Source organism: Narcine bancroftii, chromosome 5 (assembly GCF_036971445.1).
Source record: "Narcine bancroftii isolate sNarBan1 chromosome 5, sNarBan1.hap1, whole genome shotgun sequence".
Classification (NCBI taxonomy): domain Eukaryota; kingdom Metazoa; phylum Chordata; class Chondrichthyes; order Torpediniformes; family Narcinidae; genus Narcine; species Narcine bancroftii.
This window is the reverse complement of record NC_091473.1, coordinates 121,397,475-121,417,020: the sequence shown is the minus strand read 5'-3', so window position 1 is coordinate 121,417,020 and position 19,546 is coordinate 121,397,475. Positions and strand designations below refer to the sequence as shown.

At 44.6% G+C, this 19,546-nt stretch overlaps 1 long non-coding RNA gene across 4 annotated transcripts in view; it reads right to left on the bottom strand.

Moving 5' to 3' along the window:
- The window catches only part of LOC138762791 (uncharacterized), an 89,713-nt gene that overhangs the window by 37,842 nt on the left and 32,325 nt on the right, over nucleotides 1-19,546 (bottom strand). Inside the window, exon 4 of one of the 4 annotated variants that reach the window (XR_011357149.1) lies at nucleotides 9,772-9,960. The exons of the other annotated variants lie outside the window; for them this stretch is intronic. This is a non-coding gene — a long non-coding RNA (uncharacterized lncRNA). The remainder of the gene's footprint in view (nucleotides 1-9,771; nucleotides 9,961-19,546) is intronic. 4 annotated transcript variants of the gene reach the window in all.

The following is a 19,546-nucleotide window of genomic DNA, read 5'->3' as shown; positions in this document are numbered from 1 at the left end:
ACAAATTATTTTAAAACATGTAATATTAATATAAAAACTGTTCTTCCAAAGCTGGAATAAAATTCAGCAGATCAGACAGTGTTACAAATAAAAGAATAGTCAGTATTTCTGGTCTCTATTCCTTTATCAGAAATGGGAATAAAAGAGGCACAAATTAGTCTTCCAAAAGAGATGGTGGGTGAGGGCTCTGCAGATCAAAGAAAATAAATGTACAAGGGAAAAGGCTTAAGGGAAACATTTACTATCACATTTACTGAATATACTTGTGTAAGGTTGATATCATGTATAAGTCAAGCCCATATTTTTAGCCAAAAAATATGGAATTTTCCATATCTCTCATGTAAAGGTCAATCCTAGTTCTTCACAGATAACAGATCAACCGTTGCAAATACCTTGATATAAATTTTACGATGAGGAAATTATTTTTTTCTGTGTTATTATGTGTTGTGATATACAATTCATACATACATTAGGTTGCAGATTCTTTTCATGTGATTCTCACAAATTATATCACATCACTATTTCTTATATAAGCTAGACCATATGAATTTATTTCACTATAATTACTGTATGCCTGAATGGGTACATAATACCATAACTACCATAAAATTACAAAACCCTCAACACAATGTAACAGATCTGGATAATATAAATTATCCTTAGTTTAATGGTAAAATTATATTTTAACAAGATATGGTTTAATAAGTTAGTTACAGGGGCACAAAGGCAACACATTAGCCTTTTAAACACACATGGTTCTTTAAGGTAGAAGACAGAAGCTAGTTTGAGATGAATATCAAATATTTTGTGATGTGAGCAGGTTGTGGCCATGTGCGCAGTATCACGGTAGGCATTAGTAATGTAATTATGGGTCAGTCCTTTGGGTGTGATGGATACAAATAAAACAGCAAGTGTAGGAAAATATTTCTAAGAGCGATGACACCTTATTTATGGTTTTTGTTACTTGGTTGGACGTGTGTTTTAATGCACAGACTCTGTTATGACTTTAATTCATTGTGCTTACATTCTTAATTCATTTAGAGATGAGAGAGGTGTATTGTAGACATAGGCAACATGGAGCAAATGAGATGCATGAAGAGAATATAAAATGCAAGAAACCCCTCATGAAAGAAATCAGGAAGGCTAAAAAAAAAGACATGAGGTTGCTTTGGCAAATAATGTGAAGGTAATTCCTAAGGTTTTCAACAGGTATATTAAGAGCAAAAGGATATTAAAGGACAAAATTGGTCCTCTTGAAGATCAAAGCAGTTGGTTTTGTATGGAGCCAAAAGAGATGGGGGCAGATCTTATTTATTTTTCATCAGTATTCACTCAGCAAATGGGCACAGAGTCATGGGAAGTAAGGAAAACAAGCAGTGAGGTCATGGAACCTATACAGATTAAAGAGGAGTAGGTGCTTTCTGTGTTAAAGCAAATAAGGATGGATAAATCCTCAAGGCCTGACAAGATATTCCCTTGGACCTTGAGGGAGGCTAGAAAAGAATTTGCAGTGGCTCTGGCATAAATATTTTAAATGTCCTTAGCCACAGGTGTGGTGCCAAAGGATTGGAGGGTAGCTCATGTTGTTCCATTGTTTGAAAAAGTCTGCAAAAATAACCTTGGAAATTATACTCCAGTGACCCTGAGGTTAGTAGTAGAAAAATTATAGAAATGTGTTCTAAGAGATTGGATCTACAATTATTTGGATATCCATAAACCGATTAGGGATAGTTAACATGGCTTTGTGCGTGCTAAGTCATGTTTAACCAATCTTATAGAGTTTTTCAAGGAAGTTGCCGCGAAAGTTGATGAAGGAAAGGTTGTGGATGTTGTCTACATAAACTTTAGTAAGTCCTTTGACAAGGTCCCACATGGAAGTTTAGTCAGGAAGGTTCAGATGCTAAGTATTCATAGTGAAGTAGTGAACAGGATTCGACAATGGCTGAATGGTAGAAATCAGAGAGTAGTGGTGGATGATTGCTTCTCCGACTGGAGACCTGTGATTAGTGGTGTGCCTCAGGGATCGATGCTGGGACCATTGTTGTTTGCCATATGTATCAATGATCTGGATAATAATGTGGTAAATTGGCACATGGCACAAAGATTGGAAGCATTATGAACAGAAAAGAAAGTTTTCAAAGCTTTTATGGGGATCTGGACCAGCTGGAAAAGTGGGCTGAAAAATGGCAGATGGAATTTAATACCAACAAATATGAGGTGCTGCATTTTGGAAGGACAAACCAAGAAAGGCTGAACCAAAATAGAGCACTGAGAAATGCAGTAGAACAGAGGAATCTGGGAATACAGATACATAATTCCCTGAAAGCGGCATTACAGATTGACAGGGTTGTAAAGAGAGCTTTTGACATATTGGCCTTCATAAATCAAAGTATTGAGTGTAAGTGTTGGGATATTATGGTAAAGTTGTATAAGACATTGGTGAGGCCAAATTTGGAGTATTGTGTGCAGATTTGGTCACCTAACCACAGGAAAGATATCAATAAGATAGAAAGAGTGCAGAGAAGATTTACAGGATGTTGCCCAGACTTCAGGAACTGATTTACAGGGAATGGACTTTATTCCATGGAGTGTAGAAGAACGAGGGGAGATTTGATAGAGGTATTTAAAATTATGAGGGGGATAGATAGAGTACATGTAGATAGATTTTTTTTACACTGAGGGTAGGTAAGATACAAATCAAAGGATATGGGTTAAAAGTGAAAGAGGTAAAGTTTAGGTGTAGGTGTAGGTGAGTGGTTGAATGGTGGTGGGGTTGGGTGGGGGGAGAATAAAATAGGATTAATGTAAGATTAGTGAAAATGGGTAGTTGATGGACCAAAGGGCCAGTTTCCATGTTATTCTTAACCTAGGCTTTCCAAATTCTCCTTGAAACCCTACATTCCAGCCAACATCCTGATGAATCTTTTTATTTTAGGTTGCTGCTACGGCCTTCCTGTGATGTGGTGATCAGAGCTGCACATAAAACTTCAAATGGGATAGATGTCATTGCTTTACCAGGTGGCAAAGGCTCAAAGGGCCAATAGCTTCCTTTGATAATGTAAGAGAATGCGAGAATTAGATCCCACACTTGCCCAATAATTTGAGGCAACATCCTGGAGGTGAAAACTTCATGCCTAATTTAAATGGAACGGCTGCAAGAAGTGAAGGTGATTTTGTGTGACATTTTTTTAAGGACATTTTCAATATGTTACTAGCACAAAAAAATATTTAATTATTTCTAAGGGTTTTTTTTTAATCTCTGCTTTTTTTCTAAAAATTTTGCTTTTTAATTTTTTTAAGATTTTAACGTTTCTATGTTCTTGTTCTTTTTTTTTTGCTTTGGCTCTTCGAAAGTTTTGAATCGCATCGAAAGTTGCACCTCAGAGAATTCTCTGAAAGTTTTCTGCAAATTCCTACTGGAAAGATGCTCTGAGGTAAAGTTGGAGTTTTTGAAATCCACATTGACCTGGCACAGCTCACTGCCAACTGCAAAATCTGCCTCCTCTTGTCAGAATCTTAATCGCCTGGTGGTTATTTTTTTGGGGTTATTAATTCAGAGCTAGTATCTGGGGATAAGAGTTCAAATCCCTCCACAGAGGCTTGAAATTTAAAATTCAGTTAATTAAATAAATCTAGAAAAAGAATTAGGACCAGCAGTAGTAACAATGAATTATGAATTTGAAAGCAGAACAGAAGGCTGCTCTGGATCCACCAATCAGCCTGGACTCTGCAACTCTCAATAATCCCACCTAGCAAACACTGACCAATGCCACTTCTGAAGTTTTCAATTGACCAGATTCGACAACTTTTAAGGGAAGTGTTTTTAGATTTTGGCTTCCTCCTATAAGGAGGGTTCGCTTTCTGATGGCTTTAGCACCCCACGTCTGGATGTCTCTATTCAAGGAGCAGAGTGCTGAACCTTCCAAGTCTGAACTGGCACAATAAAAGAGTTATTCATAATATGCATAAAATGAATCTGAATTAAAAGGAAATACTTTGACAGAATGTGAACTGTTTTCAATTCTCTTCTTTCTGTGAATCTCTGATTAGCTTTTTTGCCCAGAAATTAGACCACAAAGCAATGGTTTTAAGCACCACACAATCCAAATAAAATTGCATTGATCATTCAAACATAATGGCATCATTATTTGCCCATTTCCACCTTTTCCACCATAGATTGGAGCTTCGAGCACCAAGCTATAACCATTGGGGAATAATCTTAGTGGAGCAAAGAACACATGCTAAATCTTTTCATACAGATGAAAACGGATACTCTGCTCACATTAGGAGAACTAACCTGGCAGCTTCATTACTGACTGCAGATTGTTCAAACACTTTCTGAAGTTAAGGTCCTTATTCGTTGGGTTCCTCGATAATGAAGCTCCTAGTAATGCTCCACTACACAGCCAGTAATCAAGGAAGATCAGTGTCCATGAGCAGAAGGCAAATACACACAACCTGCATAAAGCCTATTCCTACAGGTTCAAGAAATACCACAGATCTACTCGGACTTATCTGAAGAGCAGAATTTTTCCAAGGCTGTCACATAAAGATATATCACATCCCTGCAGGACAACTTTAGCTATGCAATCATACCTGGATTGCTCTGCCTCATGGAGGTGAAAATAACTATTAACTTTCTGCCCACTGGATCATTCAGTTGACATCAGCGGACATGTACTATATCTCTCAGTTCACCTCCATACATTATGTGAAATCCCTTTCTTCTTTCTGAAATGACTACTCTTGCTTATTCCCTTGGTGCAATGTAGGTGCTTGAATAATTGTTAGAATATAGAACATAGGAACACAGTACAGGCCCTTCAGCCCTTGATGTTGTGGGGTCCCATATATACCTACCAAAAAAACTAAACCCTCCCTACTTCATAACCCTCTATTTTACTTTCATCCATGCGCCCGTCTATGACTCTCTTAAAAGTTCTCTACTGCTCCAGCCGCCACTACCACGTCTGGCAGTGTATTCCAGGCACCCACAATTATCTGTGTAAAAAACTTACCACTGACGTCTCCCCTAAATTTTGCGCCCTTCTCTTTGTACACGTCCTCCAGTCTTAGCTATTCCCACCCTGCGAAAAAGGCACTGACTGCCTACCTTAACTATGCCTCTCAGAATCCTGTAGAACTCTTCACTCCAAAGAGAGAAAAGCCCTTGCTTGGCTAGCCTTGCCTCGTAAAGGCATTTTCCAATCCAGGAAAAAAATCATGGTAAATTTCCTCCACACCCTCTCCACAGCTTCCACGTCCTTCCTGTAATGTGGTAACCAGAACAGAACACAATATTCCAAGCGTGGTCTCACCAAGGATTTGTTGTTGTTTATTTTGACCATTTTACCACATAGATGAGCAGTCTTATTTATCAGCATGAAAACATCACGAGGTGGAGACAAAGAACTGATTAATTCAAACAAGACTGCAGATTTAATTTAGGTTTTTAAAATTTTAATTTGGACATGCAACACGGTAAAAGGTCCTTTCGGCCTACGAGCCCGTGTCATCTGGTTACATCCAATTGAACTTCAACTCCCGATAGGTGTTCCTCAAAGAAAATTTGGCAGTGAAGCAGCTGAATACAGTTGAACAAGGAAGACTGAGGATGCTGGGGTGAAGTGCAATATTCAAATATGCTGGAGATACTCAGCAGATCATGCACGAACCATAGAAAGTAAAAGGTAACCAACATTTTGGGCTTGAGCCATTGGTCAAGAGCTCGGACCCTTCCTCATCATTAGTACCTATATGGCTCCACATTTCACCTCTTACATGATTCTTTATTTTCACTCTCTCTTCCTAGTACTACATTTTTTTATATTCCTTTGTTCATGCTTCTTTTTTTTTAACTGCGCTCACAAACTATCATCTATATCATACATTCTCAATGCTGGCCATAATCCTCGGGCCATGGAATGAAATCATAAGTGGGGTGGCACAGTTAGTGTAGGGGGGGCGGCATGGTTAGTACAACGCTATTTTTACCACCAGTGGCATGAGTTTAAATCCGGCACCGTCTGACTGTACGTTCTCCCTGTGTCGGTGTGGGTTTCCTCCCGGCACTCTGGTTTCCGCCCATCCTTCAAAATGTATGGGGGGAGGTTGTAGGTTAATTGGGATATTTTGGTGGCACAGGTTCATGGGCCAGAAGGGCCTGTTACCCTGCTGTATATCTAAATTCAAAAAAATTTAAATTTATATTTTAAAATAAAAATATTTTTTATGTTTTTCATGTAGTCAGTAGAAGTACGGAAAAGAACAACTAAACAACCGCTTTACAAGGAAGGGGGCCTATAAACATTGAGCAGAATCCTAAGTGGGGGTGCGGGGGGCCTAGACAAATAAAGATTGAAAGTGGTTGATGGAGATGACTCCAGCCAGGCTAATCTATTTACAATTACGGCCTCGGCTTATCAGACCGATTTCTTCACTTTTTTCACTCATCCCTCATCCTTCACCTCTCCAGTTTACAACTAACTTCTTTTCTTTCTTTCTCAGTTCAATTGAAGAGTCTTTGACATGAAATATTGCTTCTGCTTCTCCACAGACACTTCCTGACTTGCTGCATATTTTCAGCAATTGAAGAGGGTGGTAAATGCCTTCCAAATATTAAGGGACCTTGCTTTATTTTTTTACCACTAGGTGGTGGAAGGCCTCTACCTTTTCTTTAATAGAGACTCCTAACAGGCTCTCAAAAGGAAGGACTCCTCTGGTTGGTATGGAGAGTGTTATAATATTGAATTCAGGAAGACGTACGTGTTGTTCACTTCAAAAGTAAATCACAACACTGTCTAATTTACTGTTGTCCTGTATTATCTTTTAATGATGGAAATATGCCAACCTGCTTGATCCTTTATAACTGAACAAAGTTCAAATTTGGCACCATCGTAAGGAGTTTGTATTTTCCCCCTGTGTGCACAGCAGTTTCCTCTAGGTGCTCAGGTTTCCTCTCATGTTCCAAAGACACAAAGGTTTAGAAGGTGAATTGATCACATGGGTGCAATTGGGCAGTGAGGGCTCCTGGGCCAGAAGGGCCTGTTACTGTGCTGTAGTTCCAAATTAAATTAATATATATAAAAAAGGAAATTGAAGAACAATTTGGCAATCACTCTCCGGTCCTTAATCTGTCATTCAACAAAATCATGGATAAATTTTTGCCTCAGTACATTTTCATGTACTAATCTTATCTCTAATTTCCTTGATAAAGTTTTGGATATTAGTCTTTGCCTTGAATATAATCAATAACTGCATCTCAACAGCCATCTTGGGTTGAGCATTCTGAGGATTCTCTAACTATTTGGTGAAGATTGTTTTTCTCTTAGCTTAATCCTACTTAATTTTGAGGCTTTCATCCCAGGTTTTAGATTGCTCAACCAGGAAAAAGATTAGTGTTGTCTCTTCACCAACAAGTCCTTTCCTTGTAGGACAGTCCTCAGTCACAGAAATCACTCTGGTGTTGCATTGTTGCATTCCCTGTGTCATGGGTTCACTTGGTAGGAAGACCAGATCTCTACATGAATACATTCTTACCATGGCTCTTAATAATTTTAGTAGCTGCCCACTTCTGATGCATTAAGGAACAAATAACTAATCCTGCTATTTCCAACCAGGCCCACAATCTGAAAATTAATAAATAAGATCAACACCCATCATTTTGTAAAACCTATTTAAAAATGAATGAAGTTGAGTAATACATACCTTTTAGTCGCAAAGTAGGGAACAGGTACACAGTTCTTTATCTGGACATCTAAACTCCAGAAAGTTCCAAAATCTGGCAAGTGGGGAGAGAGTCGGCAGAGCGAGTCGGGTGAATGAGGGTGGGGGAGAAGGCAGCATGACTGGAAGGGTGTTGGGGTGGATATGGCAGTGCAATTCAGGTGGGCTTAAATCTGGCTTTCCGAAATCCGGAAAAATCCAAAATTCAAAACACACTGTTCCCCCAAGGGTTCCGGATAAAGGATTGTGTACCTGTAGCACCAGAAAAAGATATTTTCCAAAGAATTATGCTCTTTCATCTATGCTGAGAATTTTCCCCCAAAAGTCATTTTATACACTGAATATTGGAAAGTAGATGCTTTCTAAATCCTCATTGGACTTGCTTTACTTTTCACCACTAGATGGTGGAAGGCCTCTAATTTTTACCAACATAGAGACTTGGATGTCTGTCAGGCAAATGAACTGCTCTGGTCCAAACATTGAAACCATGGAACATTATAGCACAGATGCAGGCTGAACTATTATTTTGCCCCGTCCCACTGACCTGCACTCGTTCCATACCTCTTCATACCCCTCCCACCCATGAACCTTTATAATTTTCCTTAAATGTTAAAATTGAACCAGCATTCACCACTTCAGCTGGCAGCTCATTCCATACTCCTACCACTATCTGTGTGAAGAAATTACTCCAAATGTTCTCCCTAAACTTTTCCCTTTTTACCCTTCACTCATGTCTTCTGGTTGGTATCTCACCTAACCTCAGTGGAAAAAAGCCTATTATCCTCCACAATTTCAGTCACCCACAATGTGATTCCACCACCAGACATGTCTTCCCCTCTCCACTTTCCATGAAGGCCACAACACCCTCCATGACTCCCTCATCCACCCACCCCTTCCCAATAATTTCCCCCTTGCTATCTACCACTGTGAGCATAGGAAATACTACACTTGTTCCTACACCTCCTCCTTCACCACCATTCAGGTGTTTCCAAGTGAAGTAACATTTCACTTGTGATTCTGCAAGGACCATCCACTGCATCCAGTGTTCCCATTCTGGTCTCCTCTACCTCGGAGTGACTGGACGCAGAATGGGAAATCATTCTGTTGAACATCTTTGCTCTGTCCACTGCAATAGTGGGGACCTCCCAGTTGCCAAACATTTCAACTCCATGCCCCATTCCCACACCAACTTGTCAGTCCATGGTGTTGTGCACAGTTAAACCAGGGCCAGTCACAAGTTGGAGGAACAACACCTAATGTTCTGTCTGGGCACTCTCCAACCAGATGGTAATAATAGCAATTTCTCTACTTTCTGCTAGGCCCCTCCCTTGTCTCTCCCTCTCTTTCCCCATCCCTTAGTCTCTTTACCTCCAGTTCCACCCCCCTTCCCTCTCCAATCAGAGCTGCCCCCCTCCCCCTTTTCACTATCACCTTTATTCTCTTCTGCCCTGGGTTATTTCCACCTCTGACCTCTTACCTGTTGACCTGTGCTCCTTCTTCCCTCCTTCCCTTGTTTTTTTATATTGGTGCTTGTCTGCAATTTGCTCATACCTAAACAAAAAGCTCAGGTCCAAAACATTAGTTATATATCTTGGCTTCATCTAGATGCTGCATGTCATGCTGAGTTTGTCCAGAACTTTCGTGTATTAAACTACAATCCAACATCTGCCCACTTCATTGTTTAACTGATTGTGAAGGGCAGTAATATTACAAACATCTAGATTCAGTTTAACAAACCTTCTTTATGAAACTTAAGGACAATCAGGGTAACATTGCAACAAAAAAACCATTTAATTTAAAAAAAAGATGGAATTCCAAATAAATATTAGTGTCGCTAGGATAATAAAGGTAGCAGACTGACAAAAAGATTGTTCATAATTTAAATCTTATTTTTTGCTTGTATTGAGAATCTAGATTGTTGAATGATTGGTGTAATTAAACATCTGTGGTGATACACCATTAGCCTCCTGCAGGGAGCGACCTGTGTACCAGCAGGAAGAACACTGGAGGACAAGACAACACCTGGCCGGATGTCAATCAGCCTACCTGAATTGACCAAGCCCCACCCGGTTGGCTGCCAATCATCCATCGGGATATAAGCCACATCCAGCCCCTCAAGGTCAGTCACATGGAGCCAGCACAGCTAACTGCAGCAGGGACTTTAAGTGGAATAAAGCCTGTTGATCAGTCTTTAAGTCTTGTGTCTGCTTTCTGTACGACAGCGCACCACAACATCTAAATACAATAATGCAGTTAGGCAAGTGTCTTTTTTGAAGCTACAGTTTCATATTTCCAGCATCTATAGTCATGTGACTTTAATCTGAAGATACATTGCAAATATTTATCTGAAGTGGATTACATGTATTGTGGTTACTTTTGCCATCTCTATGTACAAGGGCATGTGCTTCTTATCACTTGACTTTTTGTAATACATACAGAGTAACTTATGTACATGCCAGGTGCTTACCTAATTTACATTCTACTTTGAAATTGATTATATCCACGCAGAATTGGAAAATGGTCAGTTTAACTTTGAGGGTTACACTCTGAAATGGTCAGTATTAGACCATCAACAGGGGACCACACAATTTTCCTTGCACACCAGAGCAGAAAAAAAAATCAGAAGAAATATTCATCTTCAATTGATTTTATATCCATTTACCATTGTCTTCAATGGTTAAGACACCCAAAGTGCTTACCAGGAGCCGATAACATTGCATGGATATGATACCAGCATTCAGCGGTCTCGTAACACAGCCCTGTTGAGATACCCACATTCAGATGAAGAGCTCAAAGGATGAAGGTGCACCTTCATCACCAAAACTCACAGAACAAAATATGAGAGTTGGTGGGGCTAGCTGAAATGAGATGAAGAGCAAGGGGTAGTGGTGACAACCACCAGCATTCTTCCTGGAATATGAAGTACTGAATGAGCTACTTCCTTCACCTCAATTTTCAAAACCCCCAACTGTTTCACTTCGTCATCGAACAATGCAGCACAGAACAGGCCAGCTTCCCTACACTGACCAGGCTAACTCACTGAACTTACTCCATTTGTCTGCATTTGGCCATATCCTTCTAAATTGTGGTACAGTTAGCATAGTGGTTAGTCCAATGCTATTACAGAGCCAGCGACCCAGGTACGAATCCATTATTGTCTGTAAAGAGACTGAATGTTCTCCTCATGACCTACCTGGGTTTTCTCTGGGTGCGATAATTTCCTTCTACCCTTCAAATCATATGGAATTGATGGTGTACTTCGGTAGCATAGGTTTCATTGGCCTGTAGGGCTTTCTACTGTGCTGTATCATTAAAATTAAATGAAACCTTTCCTATCAATATATCTGTCCAAATATCTGTTGAACGGCTTACTAACCTTCCTCTGGCAGGTGTTGTACCAGATGCAGACTATCTCTGAGTAAAAAATTGTCCCTTAGATCTGTGGTGGAACACGGTACTGCACTAATGTTCGGGCATGTCCTCACTGAGCTGGGCAGGCTGGCCCACCTTCTGTACCTGTGGCCCCTCCCCATAAGATCCCCAAATAAAGGCTGAGAGCCCTAGTCTTTTCCCTCATACATGCCTTGGACAGGAGCCAGCAGCATGTAGAAGCATTTTGGGTTTTCTGATTAATAAAGCCTTTGACTCTTGTTTCATGTCTGCAAGTGTTCATTGATCATGCCACAATTTATTGAACAGAAGTTTTAAGGTGCCATGGACAACGCAATCCGACTGGAGAAGCTGGAGATCGATCCAAAGGAAACAGAGGCCACCGTAAAGTTTGATATGTGGCTACACTCTTTGAAGGCCTACCGAGGCGCCATGAAATCACAGGCGATAGTGTTCGACATGACCTGCTCTTCGCAGCTGTAGGCCACCGAGTGTTCCAATGAATTCATGACTGCACTGGATAGGAAGAGGCAAGGGCCCTACTCTGACAGCAGTATGGAGCCCCAAAGAACACAATGTATGCACGCTTCCAGCTTGGCTCCTAATGCCAGGGCCTGGGTGAGTCTGTCAACAATTTCGTGAGGGTCATGAGGGACATGGGACGAGACTGCAGGTGCCGGGATGTGACTGCGGCGACCTACCAGGAGGAGCTCATCTGCAACGGGCTAGTCGCTAGAGTCTGCTCCCATCAAATACGGGAACGGCTCCTGGAGAAAGGCAATCAATCCCTACAGGAAGTGATGCAGATGGCCCAAGTGATGAAGACTGCTCAAAAGAATGCAGAAGCCTACTCAGTGGGCCATGCAGCCACCAGGTGGGGAGAACAGGTGGCACCTCCTTGAGACGCGGGGGCCCCTAACTGCTGCCACCACTGAGCAAACGAGGTGCAACTACTGTGGCCAAAGCAAACAGCCGCAAAAGTACTGCCCGGCCCATAGTGCGATCTGCTCAAACTGCTGGAGGAAAGACACTTTGCTATTGGGTTTGTTGTTCTAAGCCCCTCTCTAACAGTGTTGCATGTCGACTGCGACCTGTGTCGCCATTTTGGGCCGACCCACTTCCTTCATCATTTCCAGTTGCTGAGAACCAAACTTCCGGGCAAAGGGCACGATGACATGGAAGGATGTCACATCTGGCTTCACTTCCAGACTCCAAAGCTTGCGATGCATGGGGGCAATAATCTTCACGATCTCTCAGGCGGCTATCTTGGCAGCAGCCAACCCAGCAACGTGGCAGCAGTGATTTGGACAGGGAACTGGCATTGGCTTCCATTGTGCTGGACCGGAGTAGACCACACCAGATGGGACAATTGATGATGGACATTGAGGTTAACAGTCATACCACTGGCTACCTGATTGACACGAGAAGCACCGAGAGCTTCATACACCCAGGCACGGCCAAACGTTATTCCCTGACTGTGTCTCCAGCCAACTGCAACGTAGCACTAGCCTCTAAATCCATTTCCGTGGAAATCCATGGAAGATGTACCATGACCTTGATGGTGGAGGAGCACAAGCTGATGGCAACGTTCCCATATCGCAGAAATGTCACCATCTGCGGCCATAAACAGCAGGACAACGACGTTAACCTCTCCAAGTTCTTACCTACAGCCAAGTCCCTCAACTTGATGTATAATAAGGACAAGTGTGTGCTTAATACAGATCGCCTGGCCCTTCTCGGTTGCGTCGTGGTTCGTGGTGTCATTGGCCCGGACCCTGACCGCATGCGACCACTAATGAAGGACCCAGTCCCAAGCATTGAGACCAGTTGCCCCAATAATTACAGAGACGAAGACTGAAGGGAACGATAGGCTTTATTACATAAGAGACTGCTGGCCTGGGTCAAGGGTAGGGAAAATGAGGAGAGGGAGAGGGGACTTGACTTATGGCCTGGGTCACAGGGAAGGAGTCCAGAGAGGAGTCTAGGAGAGGATGTCATCAGGAAGGCAGGCCAACCTGTACATATGAATATAGTCGAGGTACCCGAACAGGGTGAAGATGCTGCACAACGCCTTAATAACAGTCGTCAAGTTCATATTCGGGCAGGGAATAGCATAGGGAAACCAGGAAAATTCGTCCACCACCGTGAGGAAGTAGGCGTTCCTATTGGAGGTTGGGAGGGGGCCCTTGAAATCGACACTGAGTCGTTCGAAGGGGCGTGTGGCCTTAATGTGATGTGCCTTTTCTGGCCAGTAGAACTGTGGCTTACATTTGGCGCAGATCTGGCAACATCTGGTCGTGGTCCGAATGTCCTCAACAGAGTACAGGAGGTTCTGAGTCTTAACAAAATGGTACAGTCTCGTGACTGTGGGGCGGCACAGATTGTCGTGCAGGGTCTGGAGACGGTCGAGATGCACGCTGGTGCACGTCCTTCGGGATAAGGCATCTGGGGTTGAGTATGCTTGGCCAATACAAGATATTGTAATTATAGGTGGATAACTCAATCCTCCACCTAAGAATCTTGTCATTTTTGATTTTACCCCGCTATTTTGTATTGAACATGAAGGCCACTGCCCTCTGGTCAGTCAGCAGAGTAAACCTTTTACCGGCCAGGTACTGTTGCCAGTGCGCACCGCCTCAACATTTGCTTGTGCCTCCTTCTCGACAGAGGAGTTCCATACTCCATACTACGGGACTGTGCAGGGTACAGGAGAAAAACCCTTCCGGCCTGCTTACCTGGTTAAGTGTGGTGGCCAGTGTGAAGTTGGAGGCATCGCTCTCTACCTGGAAGGGGATGGATTTATCCACGGCATGCATCGTGGCCTTTGCGATGTTTCCTCAGATCTGGTGAAACGCAGCCTGGGCTTCCTCCGATACCGGGAAGGTTGTAGACTTAATCAGGGGGTGGGCTTTATCAGCATAATTGGACACCCATTATGCATAATAGGAAAACAGCCCCAGGCACCTCTTCAGTGCCTTTAGGGTGCTTAGGACTGGGACCTTCATTAGTGGTCGCATGCGGTCAGGGTCCGGGGCAATGAGACCATGAGCCACGATGCAACCGAAAAAGGCCAGGTGATCTGTATTAAGCACACACTTGTCCTTATTGTACATCAAGTTGAGGGACTTGGCCGTATGTAAGAACTTGGAGAGGTTAACGTCGTTGTCCTGCTGTTCATGGCCGCAGATGGTGACATTGTCACGATATGGGAACGTTGCCTTCAACTTGTGCTCCTCCACCATCCGGTCCACAACCCTCTGAAAAGCAGAGACACCATTAGCCACACCAAAAGGCACCCGCAGGAAGTGGAAAAGTTTGCCGTCGGCCTGAAATCCCGTGTAGATTCGAACGCTCGGACGGAGGGGGAGTTGATGGTAAGCTGACTTAAGGACAATGGTCAAAAAAACTCTACATTGCGCGACCTTATTGACCAAGTTGGCTATCTGGGGTAGCAGGTGTGCATCCAACTGGGTGAAGCGATTGATGGTCTGACTATAGTCAGTCAGCATCCGGGGCTTGCCTGCCCCTCTGACCACGAGGACCTGCGCCCTCCAGGGGCTGGAGCTTGGGGCGATAATCCCCTCCAACAGAAGTCGCTGAACCTGAGCTCGGATGAGCTGCATATCCTCTATGCTATAGTGCCTACTCTTGGTGGTGATTGGCTTACAGTCTGGGGTGAGGTACGCGAATAATGATGGAGGGGCCACCATAAGGTGGTGAGACTACAGGACAGTGCTGGAGACTGGGTGTTTGTTTGGGGGGGGTCTGAGAGCTGGGGGTTGTGAATGGTCAGCGGCGGTTGGAGGCCCCCGACCACCATCGTCACACTCCTGAACTGACTCATGGCCCAGGACAATCGGCGCGCAGAGCTGGGGCATGATCAACAATACAAAATCATTGTAAAACTCCCCCATGCCCCCCCCCCACCATTAGAGATGCTACACAGTACCCCAGGATGCAATTTGGTTGGTCCTTTGCTGCCATTGATACCAATCCAGTCATCGGCCTGACGGAAATGGAGAGTCCGCAGACCATGTTGGGATGGACAAAACTTTCAGTACTGCTGCTGTCAAAGAGACAGTCGTCTTATGCCCATTCGCTTCAATCTGCATTGTGGAGTTTGAGATCAGGTGAGGGTTGGCATCTCCTCGTCATCGTCGTCGGTGTGGAGGACCGCCCAAGATGGCGACCTGCATGTTGACCATGCTGTCCTCGACAGAGAAAAAGGGGGAAGTGGAGTCGTGGAGGGTGGAAGTGACATCATCGGTGTGGTAGGCAGCGGCGTCAAAAAAAAAGGAGGAAAAACCCAACACCCAACCCCAACCAACCAATTTTCTCCTGCAACCGCTGCAACCGTGTCTGCCTGTCCCGCATTGGACTTGTCAGCCACAATCGAGCCTGCAGCTGATGTGGACTTTTACCCCCTCCATAAATCTTCGTCCGCGAAGCCAAGCCAATGAAGAAGAAGAAGAAGAGGTTGGGAGCAGTAGCAGGTAAGATGGCGCTCCCCTTACCGCGCACACGATCGGTACCGGAAGTTCCTCGGGCACACACGCCATGCTGCTCCTGGACAGGGGTCTAGACCTACAGACCTTCTGGTAATGCCCCTTCTTCCCGCAGCCCAAGCACGTGACTCCTTTCACAGGGCAGAAGTGTCCTGAGTGCCTAGCCTACCTGAAGAAGTTGTATCTCGACGTTGCCGACGGCGTCACCGCAACGGTGGTCGGGTTGGTAACTCCCAACGCTGAGTCCCAGGACAGCGGCCCTCATGCCAGGATGTACGTGGTTGGCCCGCTTCTGCCTGCGATTGATTAAATTCCACGTGGCGCTGGGCCGAGTCTAGAGTTCTGATCAGGCGGATCACCCTTTTTAGCGGGAGTTGATCCTCTTCGAGGAGACATTGTCGGATATAATCCATCCTCAATCCCAACACACAGGTGTATTGGACCAGATCTTCCATGCAATGATATTGTTGCCGTGGGGTTCCCCAAATAGTCTTTTCCCAGTGTAATCAAGGATCAGATGAACTCTTCAGTGGACTCACCAGGCTGTTGTTTTCGGGATGCCAGCAGGTAACAGGAGTAGACTTCATTCACCTTTGGCTTGTCCAGCGTCTGCAGCTCAGCTACTGCCTTGACGTAGGTCGCGCTGCTTTGAATGGCCTGGAAAGCCCTCTGGCCGACTCATGCCTGTAGGACCTTCAGCTTCTTCTCATCAGAATTGACCACTTCAGCGGCGTCATCGAGGAAATTATTAAAACAGTTCACCCACTGTTCGAAGAGTACAGATGCACCCGGGACTTGGGGGTCTACCTCTAGCCAATCAGGGTGCAGCCACTTCTCCATTACCGGAGACCTTCAAAATCTTGTGTAATAAATTGTTGGGCGCTACCATTTGCCCCAATAATTACAGAGACAAAGACTGAGGAGAATGATAGGCTTTATTACACAAGAGATTGCTGGCCCAGGTCAAAGCTAGGGAAAATTAGGAAAGGAAGAGGGGACTCGACCTTTACGGCCTGGGTCACATCGGAGGAGTCCAGGGAGGGATCTAGGAGAGGATGTCATCAGGAGGGTGGGCCAGCCTGTACATTCAACCATATCATTACAGACCCTAACCGTGGCACCAAATATAAGAACTTCAGACTGCTGGTGACGCCCCACCTCTGTGCACCCATCATACTGGGGCTGGATTTCCAGTGCCACCTTAAGGATATTCTGATGCAGTTTGACGGCCCCCACCCAACCCCCCCCAACCATCAGTAATAACCAATTCCAGGAGGTCCCTCCTCTCCCCCCGAAGAGGCCCAATCATTTGCCCGAACACCAGGCCGGGGTCCCAACCTGTGGACTGGCCACCCTCCAGGTCCCTCTGCCTCTGCTATTCCAAAACCTCACCCTGGAGTGCAAAACTGTGGCCACTAAGAGCAGGCAATATAGCCCCGAGGACAGGTAATTCATTAAGTCAGTGGTGGAGCGGCTGCTGGGGGAGGGCGTAATAGCACCGAATAATAGTCCATGGAGGGCTCAAGTAGTGGTGGTGAAGAGTGGGGAGAAGTACCAGATGGTGATAGACTACAGTCAGACCATCAACTGGTTTGCCTTACTGGACACCTACCCTTTGCCCCACATAGCCGATACGGTGAACGAGATCGCCAAGTGTAGGGTCTCATCTACCATTGACCTCAAATTGGCGTATCACCAAATCCAGATTCGCTCAAAAGACCTGCTGTACACGATGTTTGAGGCCAATGGCCGACTCTATCATTTCCTACAGGTCCCATTCTGCCTCATGAATGGGGTGTCAGTGTTCCAAAGGGAATGGACTCGATAGTGGATGGTAATGAACTAAAGGCTAAGTATCCATATCTGGGCATTGTCACTATCTGTGGCCATGACCAGAAGGTACACGACGAGAACCTGCAGAGGTTTCTGGCCACTGCAAAGGCCCTCAGTCTCACATATAATAAGAAAAAGTGTGTGTTTAGCTCCAAGCGCTGGCAGTCCTGGGGTACGTGGTGGAGCATGGTGTCATCGCCCCCAACTCTGAGTGCATATGGCCCTTTCTAGAATTACCTTTGCCACAGAACCCCAAGGTTTTAAAAGGTGCCTATGGCTCTTCTTGTATTATGCCCAATGAATCCCCAACTATGCAGACAAGGCCCAACCCCTAGTGAAAACCAAGACATTTCCCCCATCGGCAGAGGCCCGTAAGGTTTTCGAGGTCATCAGGGACGAAATTGCCAAGGCAGGGATACACACAATTGATGAATCCGTCCCATTCGAAGTGGAAAGTGATGCTTTCAACTTTGCCCTGACCACCACACTGAACCAAGCAGGCAGGCCAGTGGCATTTTTTCCCACACCCTCCAAGGCCCCAAATGCAGGCACTCCACCATCAAGAAGGAGGCACAAACTAAAGTGGAGGCCATGCCATTGGAGACACTACTTGCCCAGCAGACCATTCAACCTCCTGATGGACCAGGGAGCTGTCGCTTTTATGTTTAACAATAAACAACGGGGGTAAAATCAAAAATGACAAGATCATGCAGTGGAGAATTGAGCTGTCCACCTACAATTATGAGATCTTGTACCAGCCGGGCAAGCTCAATGAGCCACCTGATGCCCTGTCCGGGGAACCTGCACCAGGGTGCAAGTTGATAGCTTCAAGGCCCGCCACGATAGCCTCTGCCACCCCAGGGTCACAAGGCTCTACCATTTTGTGAGGGCGCATAACCTCCCCTACTCAGAGGAGGAAGTCAGGGAGCTGACTCACAATTGCCCAGTCTGTGAGGAATGCGAGCTGCAATTTTACAGGCCAGAGAGAGCCCAACTCATCAAGGCCACTTGCCCCTTTGACCGTTTCAGCATGGACTTCAAGGGGCCCCTCCCATTCGCGAATCGGAACATCTACTTCTTGAGCATTGTGGATGAGTACTCATGTTTCCCATTCACCATCTCCTGCCTCCACATAACCATATAACCATATAACCACTTACAGCACAGAACAGGCCAGTTCTAGCCATAGTCCATGCCGTAACAAATCCCCACCCTCCTAGTCCCACTGACCAGCACCCGGTCCATACCCTTCCAGTCCTCTCCTCTCCATGTAACTATCCAATCTTTCCTTAAATGTAACCAATGATCCCACCTCAACCACGTCTGCCGGAAGCTCATTCCACAACCCTACCACCCTTTGCGTAAAGAAATTTCCCCTCATGTTCCCCTTATAATTTTCCCCCTTCAATCTTAAACCATGCCCTCTAGTTTGAATCTCCCCCACTCTTAATTGAAAAAGCCTATCCACATTTACTCTGTCTGTCCCTTTTAAAATCTTAAACACCTCTATCAAGTCCCCCCTCAATCTTCTACACTCCAGAGAAAAAAGCCCTAGTCTGCACAACCTTTCCCTGTAACTCAAACCTTGAAATCCTGTCAACATTCTCATGAACCTTCTCTGCACTCTCTCTATTTTGTTTATATCTTTCCAATAATTTGGTAACCAAAACTGTACACAGTACTCCAAATTTGGCCTCACCAATGCCTTGTACAATTTCATCATAACCTCCCTACTCTTGAATTCAATACCCCGATTTATGAAGGCCAACATTCCAAATACCTTCTTCACCACACCATCTACCTGAGTATCAGCCTCAAGGCTGATAACTCCTAAATCCCTTTGTTGCTCTGCACATCTCAATAGCCTACCATTTAATGCATATGACCTCTTTAGATTTGCCTTTCCAAAATGTAACACCTCACACTTATCTATATTAAATTCCATCAGCCATTTCTCAACCCACACCTCCAGCCTTCCTAAATCACCTTTTAATCTACAGTAATCTTCCTCACTGTCCACAACACCACCAATCTTTGTATCATCCGCAAACTTGCTTATCCAATTCTCCACCCCTACTTCCAGATCGTTAATA